The sequence below is a fragment of the Zea mays genome, chromosome 4, assembly GCF_902167145.1.
Source record: "Zea mays cultivar B73 chromosome 4, Zm-B73-REFERENCE-NAM-5.0, whole genome shotgun sequence".
Classification (NCBI taxonomy): domain Eukaryota; kingdom Viridiplantae; phylum Streptophyta; class Magnoliopsida; order Poales; family Poaceae; genus Zea; species Zea mays.
In genome coordinates, this window is record NC_050099.1 from 196,771,377 (window position 1) to 196,790,226 (window position 18,850).

Here is an 18,850-nt window from a genome sequence, read left to right on the forward strand (position 1 = left end):
TATTATTGTTTATCTAACTTATATCATCACAGGAAACGGAGGCCGAGGAAAAACACAACAAAGAAATGGTTTCCAACACAGCCAGAAGCTGATAGTAATCAGCAGCTTGTTGGCACGGAGGCTTCTACTGTTCAGCTGCCAACAATAGAAGAGGCTTGTACTGTTCAGCAACCTGTAAACAACATCCCTACTTCCTCGCAGCCAATAATAGAAGAGGCCTCTACTGTTCAGCTGTCACCACCAAGGAGACTTCGGACAGCTGTCAAAAAGAAGCTTACTCCGAAGAAGAAGATCGGCTTCTGAGTAGCAGCTTAATTTCTGTTTCTGGCAGTAGCTTAAGTTTGAATTGTGTGAACAAAGCTTAAGTTGTGTGAACAATTTCTGTTTGTGGCAGTACCTTAAGTATGTATTCTGTGAACAAAGCTTATGTTGTGTGAACAATCTCTGTTTGTGGCAGTGAACAATTTCTGTTTGTACCTCTAGTATCTTTTTAACTGCCATTTCCAGTGGTCAAATTTCCAGCTCTGTTAAGTACTGAAACTTTCTTCTTTAGCATTCTTCAGTGTACAGATTTTAGCAGATTTGCAGCTCTGTTTGGCCTATGGTCCTGTGACCATGCCAAATTCGACAGGCTAGTGTACATATTTTAGCATTTTTCAGTGTACAGATTTTAGCATTCTCCAGCTCTGTTTGGCCTATGGTCTCCTGTGACAGATTTTAGCATTCTTCAGTGTACAGATTTCAGCAGATTTTAGCATTCTTCAGTGTACTGCTAGTGTACAGATTTTAGCAGATTTTTTTTTTGTGATGTACAGATTTTAGCAGATCTGTTCAGATGGACAGGAGGCATCCTTACACTTTTCTCCAGGTCTGAACTGAACACCTGATCACATTCTTGCTAGCTGCCAGCATTTAACTCTAATACGAGTTTCTATTTGATAGTCAAATGCCGTACAAACCAGCAAAGAGCCTGCCAAGGAGGTCCCCGAGGAACCATCTTTTACCTGCCCAATATGTTCGAATAAGATGGAGGAGCCTTCCACGACGACTTGTGTACAGATTTTAGCAGATTTTTTTGTGATGTGCAGATTTTAGCAGATTTTCAGATGAACTGAACACCAACATGAGTCTGACAGCAGCTCTGTTCAGATGGATAGGATGGCCGAGCCAGGGAGACAATAATCCAAAAGGCTTGGTCTGAACATCTCGCTCAATATAGTTACTACTGAACTGAAAACTTAACTGAATCTGATACTCAACTGAAAACACCTGAAAACAGAGACTGAAAACTGAACTGAAAACAGAGACTGAAAACTGAACTGAGACTGAAACTGAACTTAAAACCTGAAAACAGAGACTGAAAACTGAACTGAACTGAAACTTTTCAGAATGTAATTTTCAGATGAACTGAACACCAATAAACTGAACTGAAACTGAAAACTGAACTGAACTGGTGAACACAGACTAAACTGAACTGAAACTGAAAACTGAACTGAACTGGTGAACACAGACTAAACTGAACTGAAATGAACACAGACTGAAAACAGAACTGAAATGAACCTGAAAAATGATCACAGACTGAAACTGGTTTTCACTGAACTGGTTCACATTAGTTCCAATTACAATAGTTCGAATTACACATTACACAGCAACACATTACACCTAAGTCGTAGTACAAGCTGGGCACACATATTACAAACTGGGCACACATAGTACAAGCTGGAATCATGGCCAAAACAATCATGGGCACACATATTACAAACTGGGCACACATAGTAATAGCTCAGATAGGCTCACTTCATACGGCGATCAGGGATCTCATTCGAGTCAAAAGAAGAGTTGTCTTCCTCCGAACCACACTGCTCAGTACAATCACAATGAACATCAGATTTGAAATCATCGTACATTCCAAGGGCTTCGTAATCCTCAAGTAGAGGTTGCGGACCAATAAGAACTTCCTCCAAATCCCTGCTCATAGTGTCTAGACCTTTTGCAATTTCAGTAACATCACTCATGGCATTAACCAAGCAATTCTTGTGCAACATATCCAAATACTCAGGCACATGATTGCGGCGGCTCAACTTCCTCAACTCATCGGCAGATAATTGCATCTGTCTAATGGCGTCTAAAAGACCATCCCAAACTCGATTATATCTCTGCGCCTACAACCAAATGAATAATGACATTCAATATCACATTATAGTATTGACTGTTACTATAATAACACATTATGTTATTTACAGTAAAAACATACCGAATCATGTGTCCTACATAATCGATGGCGCGGACGTAATCTACTAGTGCCATAATCAATGTTGCTCGTGTCGACGATGCCTGTGCGCCTAATCCCATCTACAGCTTCTACGACATCTTTGCGTGTGTCGGCCCTAGCAGGTCCAGATCCGATAGGAATTGATCTTGGAGATTTATCCATGGCCGCGGCGAAGGAACCTACGACGAGCTGCTCAAGGGGCGCCAGGAGAAAAGTGAGCACCTGATAATTCCCCAGGTCTGAACTGAACACCTGATAATTCCCTCTGTCTGAAACCAAGAATTACGACTACGAAACTGACTACACCGTTTGTTAGCAGTAAAACTTGAGAAAGGGGCGCCAGGGAAAGAGAGAGCTGCTACTCAGTAGCGCCGTGATCTCACCTGGAGCGCCTGGAGGGAGAGCGCCGGGCAGAGAGACCAAGACCATCGGGGAGGAGTCGAGGAGAGCACCAGGAGCGCCGGGCAGAGAGATCAGACGAGCGCCGGGGAAGACGACGCGAGCAGACAGGCGCGACGCAGAAAGGAGCTCGCGATCCGTTCTAAGAAACGGAATGGCGTAACAGCGAGTTGACCTCCGGCTAAATCGGACTCAAATACCAGAAATCTGAAGTTCAACGGATTATAATACTAAAATTACAATTGCTCTGTTCGGGATACCGATTTTCAGAAGCCCAGTGTTGGACTGTTGGTGATATCACGGTTCCAAAAAGCTCGGGCAGGTCTGGGGGTGGGCTTATTACGTTTATCGGGCTGCCCTGTTAAATACTTAGATAGAGCTTCTTTACTTTCTAAATTTATTATTTAAGGAATAACTAAACATATTTTTATATATTCTAGAATAAACTTTAAGTATATAGTAATTTAATACATGGGGTAAAAACACAAAAAGTACCTTTTTTAGTTCCCCGCTCTCTGTATTGAGAGCTACAACTTTAATATAGGAAATATCTTAACATCATATGAAAAATATTTTTTCTAGGCAATAAACGCCGGTACACAATTATTATGCTTCTAAAAAATTATATTATTTTTTTGAACATTTTAACTATGAAAATAAAACTAGAAGATCGTAGATTTCATTGAGTTCCACAATTCCTATATAAAACTCATCTTCATTCAACATCGTATAAATAAATATGATTTTTTTTAAAAGAAGTGTTGCCATGTAATTTCTATACTTGTCATGACGCAAAACCCCGTACTTGTTGTGCTAATTGTCGATTTTGGAAACACCACCTAGTAATATGCGTGCTTTACGCGTCCAGCGCGGATGATGTGTAAGAAATACACAAAGATTTTTTATCGGTTCGAGCGATAGTTGTCTTTACATTCAATCATTACTCTGCGTACCCTACACTAATGTATGTATGGGGGAATACAAAACTTGGTTGAGTGATAGCTCGATGCTCAAGCCTCTAGTATAGAGAGTCAAGTGCTCTGTGAAGTTACAAGTGTGTGCTACTTGAGATGACTAGTAGAACCATAAGAAGTTAACAACATAGTACATAGTTCGAATGCAAACAAATAACATTTATTCATCATTAATACAGCAAATGCATAAAACATAGGCATAATAAACATGCATATGCAAATATCTAAATGCCCACATGCGCGAGCTTCCCGTGATTGTAAAATCCCCATCTTCATCTCTCTCCCTATTTGGCATCAAATTGTGGCTCGGCGTCGAGTTCGCTACGAATAGGGAAGAGCCCTGAGGAGGAGACCCCACATGGCAGCAGCACAGACACTAGGGTCCATACGTCGGTTGCAACGAAGACCTAGGCGAACGTGTAGAGACTGTCCGGTTAGACCCACCTGTTGGCGCCAAGGCGCGGGCACGCTGAGCGAGAGACTAGGTCGTGCGGCATGAAGCGAGGGGTTGGGCCGACTGAGGTAAATTGGGCCCATGACGCACATAGGGTTCTTTTCTTTTTATTCTTTTCCTATTATCTTTTTCTAATTTCTATTTCAAGTTTCAATCTTCAAATTCAATTTCAACTCTGAGGTTGGGGTTTCACACTATAATTAAATGCATAACCCAAAGATCCAACATGTATGCAAAGCATAAACCACACATATTTTTTCTTAGTTCTCTATGTAAAAATGCTTCAAAACATAACCCACACGTATTTTCCATAGACACTCCTCTGAATGTATAATCTAAATTTCATTTCTTATTAATTTAGGACAAGTCAATATATTAACCATGAATTAATATACTTTTTTTGAAGAGCGCTTTAATTTCATAAAGGGACTAATAAATAGATTGAAAGTCTCTCATTTATTTGTGGCTCCAACTTTTAGTTTTAACTTTTGGATCTAAGTTTTGAATACCAAATTCTTGTTTATTATTATTTATTTAATTTAGAGATATATACTATATAAATGAGGGAAATCATTATTAGAAGTCATTTTATGTCAAATCTTTTGGAGAGTTTTCTCTATATCACAAGAATGTGATTTTCAGTGTTACACTTGTGCCCCTACACCTCTCCCAAGAACGGTCGGGCCGAACACATCTTTCACACGACCACCAATATGATCTGTTGCCTTCTCTTCCAGGTGTCTCTCCTTGCCATCTACTCGACAGAGGCCTTGCACATGGGCAGTCATCTCCTCAACTGCATCCCATCGAAGGCGGTGAGCCACCCCACTCCCCACTTCGCCCTGTATGGCACAACCCCCTCCTACGACACCCTTCGTGTGTTCGGTTGTGCCTGCTATCCCAACACTTCTGCCACGTCTCCCCATAAACTATATCCTCGCTCTACTCGTTGTCTCTTGCTCGGTTACTCCCCTGACTACAAGGGGTATCACTGTCTTGACCTCGTCACCCACCGCATACTCATCTCTCATCACGTTGTTTTCAACAAAGATGTGTTTCCCCTTGTTGGCTCCTCCCCACCCACCGATCTCGACTCTCTCCTTGAGTCCGATCTGGTTCCCCTCCACCCTGGTCACTCCCGCTTGCTTTTCCACAGGCTCAGACGCAACCGCTCGCGCCTCTACTCACACCACATGCGCCCCAGACGCCCCGCTTTGCGTCGTTACTCGCGCCTCGCGCGGCTCTGATGCCTCCGCTCATGCCTCTACCCGCGCCACGCGTGGCCTCGACACCTTCGCTCGCGTCTCTTCCCGCACCACGCGAGGCCCCGTTGGTGAGCGTGGCCCGCTTCACCAACCCTACTGTCACACCCGGTTTTAGAAGGCAAACCGAATGCGAACCATGTACGTGCCAGGATCAGTTATTCACGTACACAGCAGTTACATAATATGGACATCATCACACAATGCTCAAAATAGTATTAATAAGGGAAATAGTCGATTACATCATACGTCTGAGACGTCCATATAGGTCTTACAATAAATCAAAGTGCGGAAAAGAAACGTAGATAACGCGGCCTTCACAGGCAGCCGACTGGGGGTTGCCGCTAACCCACACCTAGAACTCGTCGTAATCTTGGAACTCCTGGAAGTCTCCTTCCACAGCTTCATCTTCGCCTGAGCAGTGGTTGCAATGCTGACAACCTGGGGGGGGTTTGGTGTGTAGAGCAAGGGTGAGTACACATCAACATACTCAGCAAGTATCCTGTTTGGCTGTAGTGGACTAGCTTTATGTGGGGATAAGTCAAGCAGTTGCTTTTAGTTGGTCAGATTATTATTTACTAGTAGAAAGCCAAGTTTTAGCATTAACCCAAGTTATTAGCCCAATGTACCCTTTCCAAACGGAAAGAATACCACTTACCAGCACCATAGTCATAACCAAAACCATCAATCTCATAACCACCTGTACCAAAATATCTCTGATCAAGTATCACTAATCACTGGAGCTCCCTTGGCCGCTCATAACCGCGAGCACGGCTGATATATCAGTTTTCAAACACTCTGCAGAGGTTGTGCACTTTACCCACAAGCCGTGATTCCCATTCTGCCCGGAGAGAGCTACTCCCCATTGACCACTACCTAGGTGGCCTAGCAGGGCATCACTACGTAGCCTTTACAAAGATTCCCCGGGGCTGTAGCCACCCGTTAGGTTTCCTAAATGCACCGCACTCCTCCCCAAGGGGCGAACCCAAACTTGGCAGAGCGAGCCGCATACACCGAGCCCCATTGACGGCACGACGGCTAAGTGAACTACACCCCGGATCCTCTAATTATTCAGCTAAGGGCATCCCATTCCACCCTCATGGTTGCACTGTTTTCCCGGGCGGTCATCCATAGAACAGGTCCTTACGGAGAGGCACTCGAGAAACCGCTCGAGCCCCCTTGAAGGTCACAAGTACAACATCATCATAAGAGAAGGGAAAACAGCGTATCATAGATAATCTCATCATGTTCATTGATTAGAGTTGAGCAATAGCATAAAGCTAAACAGTAATAATCCAACCCAAATAGGTAATCAAGGACAGAGATAACAAAAGCTAGTCAATCCTTAGGCATTAATATGTAAGCGGGAGGTGAATTAAAGAATGAATAGGACATAGATAGGTCAAGGGACACTTGCCTCCACCAAACGACTGCTGCTCAGGGGCTTCTCCTGCGGGTTCCTCGGGCTCTTCAACTGGATCGTTCTCTATGCGAGCGCAAACATACATACATCCACATATTTAATACAAAAGAACAGTACACCATACAATAGAATGCAATAAGTAAACAGACGTTCTACGCAGGCTCGCGAGTACGGTTAAGAGAGAAAGAGGAAAAGACAGTCGAGAAACGATAACGTTACATGATTATAGATTTAGCCACTCGCTTAATGGAAGGAATTTAAGGTAGACACTATGTTTAGCATAAAGTAAAGTCATGTTTCATGTCTAATTATTATAAGCAGGTGGAGATAAATAAAAGGATGGTCGCGCGGCGAGACGCGCGACAAAGCTCTCTAAAACAAATTAAGGAGTTAACGAATCGTCGCGCGACCGAGCACGCAACAAAACACTTCGCCTTAGTTACGAGGAGACGTTAAGCGTCGCGCGACGAAGCGCACGACGGCATACGTCGACTAAACTGAGTCCAAAGTGGAACGTCGCGTGAATACACACGCGGCGCTACACCTTAAACATCCTGAAACAAAATGGATCGTCGCGCGACGAAGCGCACGACGCAGCACAAGATAGAATCTGAATTTAGACAAATCCGTCGCGTGGCGAAGCGCGCGACGCAACACGCTAATTAACGAATAATCATCGCGAACGCGGGCGAGCGAAAATACGGTCGGGCGAGACCGGGACGGGGAAACGAGCGGGCGAGCTGGGGCCAGGGCGGTTGAACCGGCCAGGGGGGCGGTTGAACCGGCCGGGGCCGAGCGGGCGAGCCGAGGGCGAGCCGGGGCGGGGCCGGGGAGGGGCAGGGGGCGAGGCCGAGCGCCGCCGGGGCCGGGGTCGGGCAGGGGGCGAGCGGGATCGCCGCCGGGGAGGGAGGGGGAGGGGAGCCACGCCGAGGGCCGAGGGCCGAGCGGCCGAGCGCCGCCGGGGAGGCCGAGCGGGCGGGCGCCGCCGGGGAGGGGCAGGGTCGGGGGCCGAGCGGGGGGCCGGGGCACCACCGCGCCGAGGGGCGGGCAGGGGGCCGCGCGGGGCCGGGCGAGGGCGGGCGGGAGGCGCCGCCGACGAGGGGCGGGGACGGGGTCGGGCGCCGCCGCGCGGGCCGGGGTGGGGACGGGGACGGGCGCCGCCGCGCCGAGCAGGGGCGGGGACGGGCGCCGCCACCGCGGGCGAGGGGGAGGGCGGGCGCCGCCGCGCGGGGCCGGGCAGGGGCGGGGGGCGCCGCGCCGCCGGCGAGCAGGGGCGGGCAGGGGCGCGCGCGAGCAGGGGAGAGGGAGGGCGCGCGTGGGGAAGAAGAGGAGGGGGAGGGAGAGAGAGAAGAGAAGGGGAGGGGAGCTCACCTCGGGGTCCAAAATCCGGTGATCGCCGTCTCCAAACCCTAGGGCACCACGGGGAGAGAGAGGTGGGAGAGGGAAGTTGTTGCGCGGGAGATCCAAATGAGGGAGAGGGAGAGGATGGGGGGCGCAGGGGGGGGGGGGTTGGGCGCCAGGGGCGCGCAGGCCGAGGCGGGCCGGGCCGGCTGGGCTGGGCTAGGTTGGGCCGGGCCACCTCGCGGATCGAAAACCCACGACGAGCGCGACCACTAAACGGAATTAAATCGTGAACCGAAATCCGGAACGGAACGAGACGAACATTCAACATCAGACAAAGAAATGTGCTTCGGCATGATGCAACACCCATGACACTTAGGTTTTGGTTTATACATAACACGGACACCTGCCGCTATACTGGTTTGAAATTGGGAAGAAGGGGCAAACGGGGAAAGAGAAAAGAGAGTAACGCCCGAATTTGGTGAGAGAAAAGAAGAAAAAATTCTACCCCCAAATTCAGGGCGTTACAAACCTATCCCCCTTAAAAGAATCTCGCCCTCGAGATTCAGGGTTGGCTAGCAAAGAGCTCAGGGTATTTAGCCATCAGATCATCTTCACGCTCCCAGGTTGCTTCTTCCTCAGAGTGATGATCCCATCTGACTTTGCACATTCTGATGGTCTTCCTTCGGGTGACTCTGTCTGCAATCTTAAGGATTTGAGCTGGCTTCTCAACATAGGTCAAATCCTCCTGGACCTCAAGACCTTCCACTGGCAACTGCTCTTCTGGCACACGCAAGCACTTCTTCAACTGAGACACATGAAAGACATCATGCACAGCAGACAAATTCTCGGGCAAACTGAGCTGATAGGCCACTTCTCCTCGTCTTGCAAGAATCCGATACGGACCAATGTAGCGGGGTGCTAGCTTGCCTTTCACTCCGAATCTTCTGACTCCTCTGATCGGTGACACTTTCAGATAGACAAAGTCTCCGACTTCGAAACTCAGCTCTCTTCTTCTTGTGTCTGCATAGCTTCGCTGCCTCGATTGTGCTATCTTCAGATTCTCTCGAACCATCTTGATGTTCTCTTCGGCTTCAAGCAAAATGTCTGGCCCAAACACTTGCTTTTCTCCAGGCTGATCCCATTGCAACGGAGTTCTACAACTCCTTCCATAGAGCGCCTGAAATGGTGACATCTTCAAACTGGCCTGGTAACTGTTGTTATAGGAAAACTCTGCATAAGGCAATCGCTTATCCCATCCGGACTGATCTTGCAACGCACAGGCTCTCAACATGTCTTCAAGAACTTGGTTGGTCCTTTCGGTCTGGCCATCTGTCTGCGGGTGATAAGCTGAACTGAAATTCAGATGCGTGCCCAAGGCTTCATGCAACTGCTGCCAGAAATGAGAGGTGAACTGCGTTCCTCTGTCTGACACTATCTTCTTTGGCACACCATGAAGACGAACGATCCGAGACATGTACAATTCTGCCAATACGGCACTGCTATAGTTGGTCTTGACAGGTATGAAGTGAGCTGACTTGGTCAAGCGGTCCACTACTACCCAAATGGAATCGTAGCCGGCTCGAGTGCGAGGCAATCCGACTATGAAATCCATACCGATTTCATCCCATTTCCACTGAGGGATCTGCAACGGTTGCAACAATCCAGCAGGTCTCTGGTGCTCTGCCTTAATTCTTCGACAACTATCGCACATAGCCACATGCTCTGCGATTTCCCTCTTCATTCCGTACCACCAGAATTTCTTCTTCAGATCCTGATACATCTTCTCACTGCCAGGGTGAATCGAATAAGCTGTCTCATGAGCTTCCTTAAGAATCAACTCCCGAATAGACTGGACATTGGGAACACACAAGCGGTCTTTGAACCATATCACGCTTTCTGCATCTTCTCGAAAATCTTTGCCTTTGCCATCTAGAATCAGTCGCCGAATCTCACTGATCTTTTCATCATTCTTCTGCGCTTCTTTGATTTCGCGCTCCAAGGTAGGTTCCAACTCAACTGTGACTCCTCGCGAATTGTTCAGAAATCCGAGACTCAACCTGTCAAACTCCTTGGCCAACTCATAAGGCATCGGACGAGCGACCATCAGATTGACTTGACTCTTTCTGCTCAAAGCATCTGCCACTACGTTTGCTTTGCCTGGATGGTAATGAATCTCCAACTCATAGTCTTTGATCAACTCTAACCATCTTCGCTGCCTCATGTTCAACTCTGACTGAGTGAATATGTACTTCAGACTCTTGTGATCTGTGTAAACATCGCATTTCTGTCCATACAAATAGTGCCTCCATGTCTTCAGTGCGTGAACCACTGCTGCCAACTCTAGATCATGGATTGGGTAATTCTTCTCATGAACCTTCAGCTGTCGGGACGAGTAAGCCACAACTCTTCCCTCTTGCATCAACACACATCCCAAACCTGTGTAGCAAGCATCGCAATACACCGAGAAGGGCTTGTGCACATCAGGCAAGACTAGGACAGGCGCTGTAGTCAACTTCTCTTTCAGCGCTTCAAAGGCCTCTTGGCATTTCTGGGTCCACTTGAACTCAACCTTGTTGCCTAGCAACGCTGTCATAGGTTTCGCAATCTTCGAAAACCCTTCAATGAATCGCCGATAATATCCAGCCATTCCAATGAAGCTCTTGATTCCTCTAGCATCTGTTGGCGCTTTCCAGTTCAAAATGTCTGCCACTTTCTTCGGATCCACAGCCAATCCTTCTTTGTTGATTATGTGACCCAAGAACAGGACTTCGCTGATCCAGAACTCACACTTGCTCAACTTTGCATACAACTGGTGCTCTCGCAATCTCTGCAATACCATCCTCAAATGATCTGCATGCTCTTCTTCGCTATGAGAATAAACCAGAATGTCATCAATGAATACCACCACAAACTTATCAAGGTAATCCATGAATACACTGTTCATCAGATTCATGAAGAACGCTGGCGCATTGGTCAAACCAAAAGACATCACTGTGAACTCATACAACCCATACTTGGAAATGAATGCCGTCTTTGGAATGTCCGAAGGGCGGATCCTGAGCTGATGATAACCTGACCTCAGATCAATCTTGGAGAACACACTGGCTCCTCTCAACTGGTCGAACAAATCTTCTATTCTGGGCAAGGGATACTTGTTCTTGATCGTGACTTCATTCAAAGCTCGATAATCGATACACATCCTCTTGGTGCCATCTTTCTTCTCCACAAATAAGACAGGGGCGGCCCAAGGCGAGGTGCTTGGCCGAATGTAACCTTTCTCTGACAGCTCATCAATTTGCTTCTTAAGTTCAACCAACTCTGGTCCAGATATTCTGTAAGCTCTCTTGAAGATAGGGGCGGTTCCAGGAAGAAGCTCTATAGCAAACTCAACTTTCCGCTCTGGTGGCATACCCGGTAAGTCCTTTGGAAACACATCCGGGAACTCGGACACAACCTTGATACTCTCAATTGGGTCTGCTTTACTGCTATCAACAGCTATCTGATAACAACTTCCTTTCTTTGGCTCAGGCGGGACTAACTCGGTCACCACTTCCTCTCCTAGTGGAGACACCAACTTGATTGTCCTTTTATCACAACTGATAACTGCCTGATACTTATCTAGCCAATTCATCCCTAGGATGACATCTATTCCCTGAGTACCCATTACTATAAGGTTGGCGGGAAACGCTATCCCCCTTATTTCCACACTTATATTCAAACAAATGCTATCGGCTCGAATTCTACCACCGGCTGAGTCAATTTGAATGGGGGTTGACATGGTAGTAATTGGAAGATTATGTGCTTCTACCCATGATGCAGTAATGAAAGAATGCGTTGCTCCAGTATCAAATAACACTTCTGCAATATGGGAGTCGACTGGGAACATACCTACTATCATGCCGGGGGTCTCCTGAACTGCTTCAGCTTCCAAGTGATTCAATCTTCCATGATTATAGCGCGGCTGAGAGCGATTGCCTGCTCCAGACTGAGGCACATTCTGCTTCGCTGGGGCATTGGGGCCTGACTGCTGCTGGGCTGCCTTCTTTGGACATTGCATCACCCAGTGGCCTTGCTCTCCACAGTGGAAACACGCCCTGTTTCCAACCTGAGCTGGTGCTGCCTGACTGTTCTGCTGATTTGCTGGGGCAGGAAGACGAGGTGCTTGCTGATTCTGCTTCTGAAACTGACCTCCTGACTGATTGCTCTGACGGTTCTGGTACTGGTTTTGAGGGTACTGCCTTTGAAACTGCTGATGCTGTTGAGGCGGACGCTGATTCTGCCTGAACTGCTGAGGTTGATTGCCTGAGAAACGAGGACGGCTGCTGCTTCCAGGCTGGGGTCCACTGATCTTGCGCTTACGATCTTCCATCTCCTTGCGCTTTCTCTCTGTCATGATCGCTCTATCAATCAGGTGCTGGAATGTCGGAAAGGTGTGATTCATCAGTTGGTACTGCAGGGGGTCAACCAAGCCTCTCAGGAAACGGTATTGTCGCTTGGCGTCAGTGTTGACATCTTCAGGAGCATAGCGAGACAATTGCAGAAACCTGTCTCGGTACTCACTGACAGACAATGGCCCTTGCTTGAGGGCCAGGAACTCCTCCTTCTTCACTGTCATCAGACCTGCAGGAACATGGTACTGACGAAAGCTACTCCTGAATTCTTTCCAAGTGATGGCGTCAGGGTGGGCATGGGTGGCGAGGTAAGACTCCCACCATGACTGGGCTGTTCCTCTTAACAGACGGGGACCATACAGAACTTTCTCCCTGTCATCGCACTGAGCGGTATGCAACTCCCGCTCCACAGTGCGCAGCCAATCTTCAGCATCCATGGGGTCAGAAGAATGAGCGAACGTTGGTGGATGACCTCTCATGAATTCAGCACGCTTGTCTCTGGGCATCTGAGGCATCTGAGGCTGAGGTGGTGCCTGCTGCTGTTGCTGCTGCTGCTGCTACTGAATGGCGGCCAAGGTCTGACCGATAGCTTGAACTGCTTGAGTCTGCATCAGAAACATCTGCTCGATCGACATCGGGGGCGGGGGCGGCAGGTGCTGCTGCTGGGGCACCTCTTCCTGCGGAGCGGCTCGCTCCTGTTGAGCACGCCTTCCTCCTCTGCGCCTGTTCTCTGACATCTGCAGAATGCAACCACACATCAGAACTGATCTGGCAAATCTTGCAGCATAAGGAAAGAGAATAGAATTCTTCAACAGCACTGAATAGATGAGCATCTTCACTGATCTCCAACACAGACCACACAGCTTCTCAGATAAAGAGGAAAGGAGAATAATGGGTTTCCCAACTATATAACTAACTTTATTAACATAGTAGGTGAACCAAAATGTAGGGGATACCCACACTCTGGTGACAATCATTACAAAGATCCAAACCAATCATCTCATCATGACAAACATAAATGCACAGGATATAGCAAACTACCCTGTCTAACTAAGACTAACTAAGACCGAGACTAACGCTAAGACTGAAGCTTCTATGCATATATATTTCGTATTAATTACAAGATCCAACTCTAACGATCTATGGTTCTAGATTTATCTTGGTCTTGCAGTCGGGATTGCCATAAGACTGGTGTCCACGCTGAGGTGAGCGGTACGGGTGCTGAGTCCCAACGGGAGCGGGGGAACCACCATCCAAAAAACGACGTTCCGCGCGCTCAGCCCGCAACAGGGCGATCTCAGCACGAGCCCTACTCAGCTCGTCTAATGCATGGTCCAGCTCCGTGTTTAGCACGGCGGCTAGGTTGACTGTGCTGCTCAACCTAGGATTGCCCTCACCGACAGGTGAGACAATCACGCCTCCTGTGCTGCCAGATGGACGGCGGGGGTAATACTTCAGGTTAAGACCATCAGCTGCCCCACCGAAAACCGAGCAGTAGTGCGAAAGCGCACGCCGTGCAGCATCTTGCATGGTTGCCTCAGCTGAGTCCCGTTCAGAGATAGAATAGTGCTCTGAGCAGACCTCAGCACCCTGGAGACTGTCCTCCGGGCAGCGCACCAAGCAAGTTGCCTCCCAGCGGTCCGGGTAGACCCCGCGACTATGCTGGTAGACCACACAGCGATACTCGACGGACCAAGTATGCCGGTCAAATGCCCGACGTAGCAGGGTGTCGAGCGCATCGTGGAAGTGACACCCGCGAGCAGCGTCGCGAGTGATGGGTCGAGCAACCCATCCTTCCGGCTCAGGGTTAGCAGAGAAGTCGGTGTCGTGGCTCGAGCTGTCATCGCCATCTCCGTCGTCTGGGTCTCCTCCAGCAGCTACTCCAGAAGCTGGGGCGCCCAGTGGTGGTGCAGGGGGCGGCTCCAGAGGAAGCACAGGGGAGCAGCTCCTCACAGACTCTATCTCCTGGTGGAGCGAGAAAGAAGAGCTCTGCTGCTCCTGCTCCTGTCGTCGACGTTCTTGCTCCTCACGCAGGCGGTGGTGTAGTCTCTCCAAGTGGCTGGACTGTCCGGCCACGGGACGGCGAAGCGGACGCTCAGCAAGGCGGGAGGGTAAGAAGGGGATGACTGACTTTCGTGCAGTGTGTCTAAGTCGAGCCATCTACAAAAGACATCGCAAGCAAAAGGGTGAGAACAGAATTAATATGACCAGCAAGTAATAAGTAAATGAAGGATCAGAATGAAACACAATTTTTGCAAGGTATAATATATAGTAGAACATAGGTTTGGTCGGTATGACCAACTTTTGAAGGGATATCAAAGTCAAAGAAGAGACAGAGGTCTATAGTCCTTAGAACGACCATTCTACTCTAGGTTAGCGGTCCTACAGTCAGCACGGCTTTGATACCACTTATGTCACACCCGGTTTTAGAAGGCAAACCGAATGCGAACCATGTACGTGCCAGGATCAGTTATTCACGTACACAGCAGTTACATAATATGGACATCATCACACAATGCTCAAAATAGTATTAATAAGGGAAATAGTCAATTACATCATACGTCTGAGACGTCCATATAGGTCTTACAATAAATCAAAGTGCGGAAAAGAAACGTAGATAACGCGGCCTTCACAGGCAGCCGACTGGGGGTTGCCGCTAACCCACACCTAGAACTCGTCGTAATCTTGGAACTCCTGGAAGTCTCCTTCCACAGCTTCATCTTCGCCTGAGCAGTGGTTGCAATGCTGACAACCTGGGGGGGGGGGGGTTTGGTGTGTAGAGCAAGGGTGAGTACACATCAACATACTCAGCAAGTATCCTGTTTGGCTGTAGTGGACTAGCTTTATGTGGGGATAAGTCAAGCAGTTGCTTTTAGTTGGTCAGATTATTATTTACTAGTAGAAAGCCAAGTTTTAGCATTAACCCAAGTTATTAGCCCAATGTACCCTTTCCAAACGGAAAGAATACCACTTACCAGCACCATAGTCATAACCAAAACCATCAATCTCATAACCACCTGTACCAAAATATCTCTGATCAAGTATCACTAATCACTGGAGCTCCCTTGGCCGCTCATAACCGCGAGCACGGCTGATATATCAGTTTTCAAACACTCTGCAGAGGTTGTGCACTTTACCCACAAGCCGTGATTCCCATTCTGCCCGGAGAGAGCTACTCCCCATTGACCACTACCTAGGTGGCCTAGCAGGGCATCACTACGTAGCCTTTACAAAGATTCCCCGGGGCTGTAGCCACCCGTTAGGTTTCCTAAATGCACCGCACTCCTCCCCAAGGGGCGAACCCAAACTTGGCAGAGCGAGCCGCATACACCGAGCCCCATTGACGGCACAACGGCTAAGTGAACTACACCCCGGATCCTCTAATTATTCAGCTAAGGGCATCCCATTCCACCCTCATGGTTGCACTGTTTTCCCGGGCGGTCATCCATAGAACAGGTCCTTACGGAGAGGCACTCGAGAAACCGCTCGAGCCCCCTTGAAGGTCACAAGTACAACATCATCATAAGAGAAGGGAAAACAGCGTATCATAGATAATCTCATCATGTTCATTGATTAGAGTTGAGCAATAGCATAAAGCTAAACAGTAATAATCCAACCCAAATAGGTAATCAAGGACAGGGATAACAAAAGCTAGTCAATCCTTAGGCATTAATATGTAAGCGGGAGGTGAATTAAAGAATGAATAGGACATAGATAGGTCAAGGGACACTTGCCTCCACCAAACGACTGCTGCTCAGGGGCTTCTCCTGCGGGTTCCTCGGGCTCTTCAACTGGATCGTTCTCTATGCGAGCGCAAACATACATACATCCACATATTTAATACAAAAGAACAGTACACCATACAATAGAATGCAATAAGTAAACAGACGTTCTACGCAGGCTCGCGAGTACGGTTAAGAGAGAAAGAGGAAAAGACAGTCGAGAAACGATAACGTTACATGATTATAGATTTAGCCACTCGCTTAATGGAAGGAATTTAAGGTAGACACTATGTTTAGCATAAAGTAAAGTCATGTTTCATGTCTAATTATTATAAGCAGGTGGAGATAAATAAAAGGATGGTCGCGCGGCGAGACGCGCGACAAAGCTCTCTAAAACAAATTAAGGAGTTAACGAATCGTCGCGCGACCGAGCACGCAACAAAACACTTCGCCTTAGTTACGAGGAGACGTTAAGCGTCGCGCGACGAAGCGCACGACGGCATACGTCGACTAAACTGAGTCCAAAGTGGAACGTCGCGTGAATACACACGCGGCGCTACACCTTAAACATCCTGAAACAAAATGGATCGTCGCGCGACGAAGCGCACGACGCAGCACAAGATAGAATCTGAATTTAGACAAATCCGTCGCGCGGCGAAGCGCGCGACGCAACACGCTAATTAACGAATAATCATCGCGAACGCGGGCGAGCGAAAATACGGTCGGGCGAGACCGGGACGGGGAAACGAGCGGGCGAGCTGGGGCCAGGGCGGTTGAACCGGCCAGGGGGGCGGTTGAACCGGCCGGGGCCGAGCGGGCGAGCCGAGGGCGAGCCGGGGCGGGGCCGGGGAGGGGCAGGGGGCGAGGCCGAGCGCCGCCAGGGCCGGGGTCGGGCAGGGGGCGAGCGGGATCGCCGCCGGGGAGGGAGGGGGAGGGGAGCCGCGCCGAGGGCCGAGGGCCGAGCGGCCGAGCGCCGCCGGGGAGGCCGAGCGGGCGGGCGCCGCCGGGGAGGGGCAGGGTCGGGGGCCGAGCGGGGGGCCGGGGCACCACCGCGCCGAGGGGCGGGCAGGGGGCCGCGCGGGGCCGGGCGAGGGCGGGCGGGAGGCGCCGCCGACGAGGGGCGGGGACGGGGTCGGGCGCTGCCGCGCGGGCCGGGGTGGGGACGGGGACGGGCGCCGCCGCGCCGAGCAGGGGCGGGGACGGGCGCCGCCACCGCGGGCGAGGGGGAGGGCGGGCGCCGCCGCGCGGGGCCGGGCAGGGGCGGGGGGCGCCGCGCCGCCGGCGAGCAGGGGCGGGCAGGGGCGCGCGCGAGCAGGGGAGAGGGAGGGCGCGCGTGGGGAAGAAGAGGAGGGGGAGGGAGAGAGAGAAGAGAAGGGGAGGGGAGCTCACCTCGGGGTCCAAAATCCGGTGATCGCCGTCTCCAAACCCTAGGGCACCACGGGGAGAGAGAGGTGGGAGAGGGAGAGGGAAGTTGTTGCGCGGGAGATCCAAATGAGGGAGAGGGAGAGGATGGGGGGCGCAGGGGGGGGTTGGGCGCCAGGGGCGCGCAGGCCGAGGCGGGCCGGGCCGGCTGGGCTGGGCTAGGTTGGGCCGGGCCACCTCGCGGATCGAAAACCCACGACGAGCGCGACCACTAAACGGAATTAAATCGCGAACCGAAATCCGGAACGGAACGAGACGAACATTCAACATCAGACAAAGAAATGTGCTTCGGCATGATGCAACACCCATGACACTTAGGTTTTGGTTTATACATAACACGGACACCTGCCGCTATACTGGTTTGAAATTGGGAAGAAGGGGCAAACGGGGAAAGAGAAAAGAGAGTAACGCCCGAATTTGGTGAGAGAAAAGAAGAAAAAATTCTACCCCCAAATTCAGGGCGTTACACCTACCCTCGTCTACCACCGCTGCGGACGAGCCACTCCCTCGGCCCTAGCCAAACTGGCCCCGTCGACGAGCACGACTCACTTTGCCGATCCCGCCCTCGTCTACTATCGCCGCAAGTGGGCCACTCCCTTGGCTCCCGATGACCCGTCGGCCTGCACCGAGCCTCCAAGTCTAACATGGTCACTGTCAAATAGTTTTTTTGCCACAAACCGACCTCAGATGGTTCCCTTGATCGCTACAAGGCTCGTTGGATCCTTCAGTGCTTCATCCAACGCCCTAGAGTTGACTATGGCGAGACTTTCAGCCCCGTCGTCAAGTTCACCACCATTCTGACTGTTCTCACCCTTCGCCCTCTCCTGGGACTAGGTGATTCATCAGCTCGATATCAAGAATGCCTTCCTCCATGACACTCTGACGAAGAATGTCTACTGCAGCCAGCCCACCGATTTTGTCGACTCCGCTCGTCTGGATCCGATCTACTGGCTAAACTGCTCCCTATACGACCTCAAGCAAAGCATCGCAGGTCTGGTACAATCGCTTCGTCTCCTACTTGGCCTCCATTAGTTTTGTCGAGGCCAAGTCAGACACATCCATGTTCATCTACAGGCACGACGACGACACCGTCTACATCCTGCTCTACGTCGATGATATTGTGCTCACGACATCCACCGTCGACCTTCTACAACGCACAATCGACACCCTTTAGCGGGAGTTCGTGA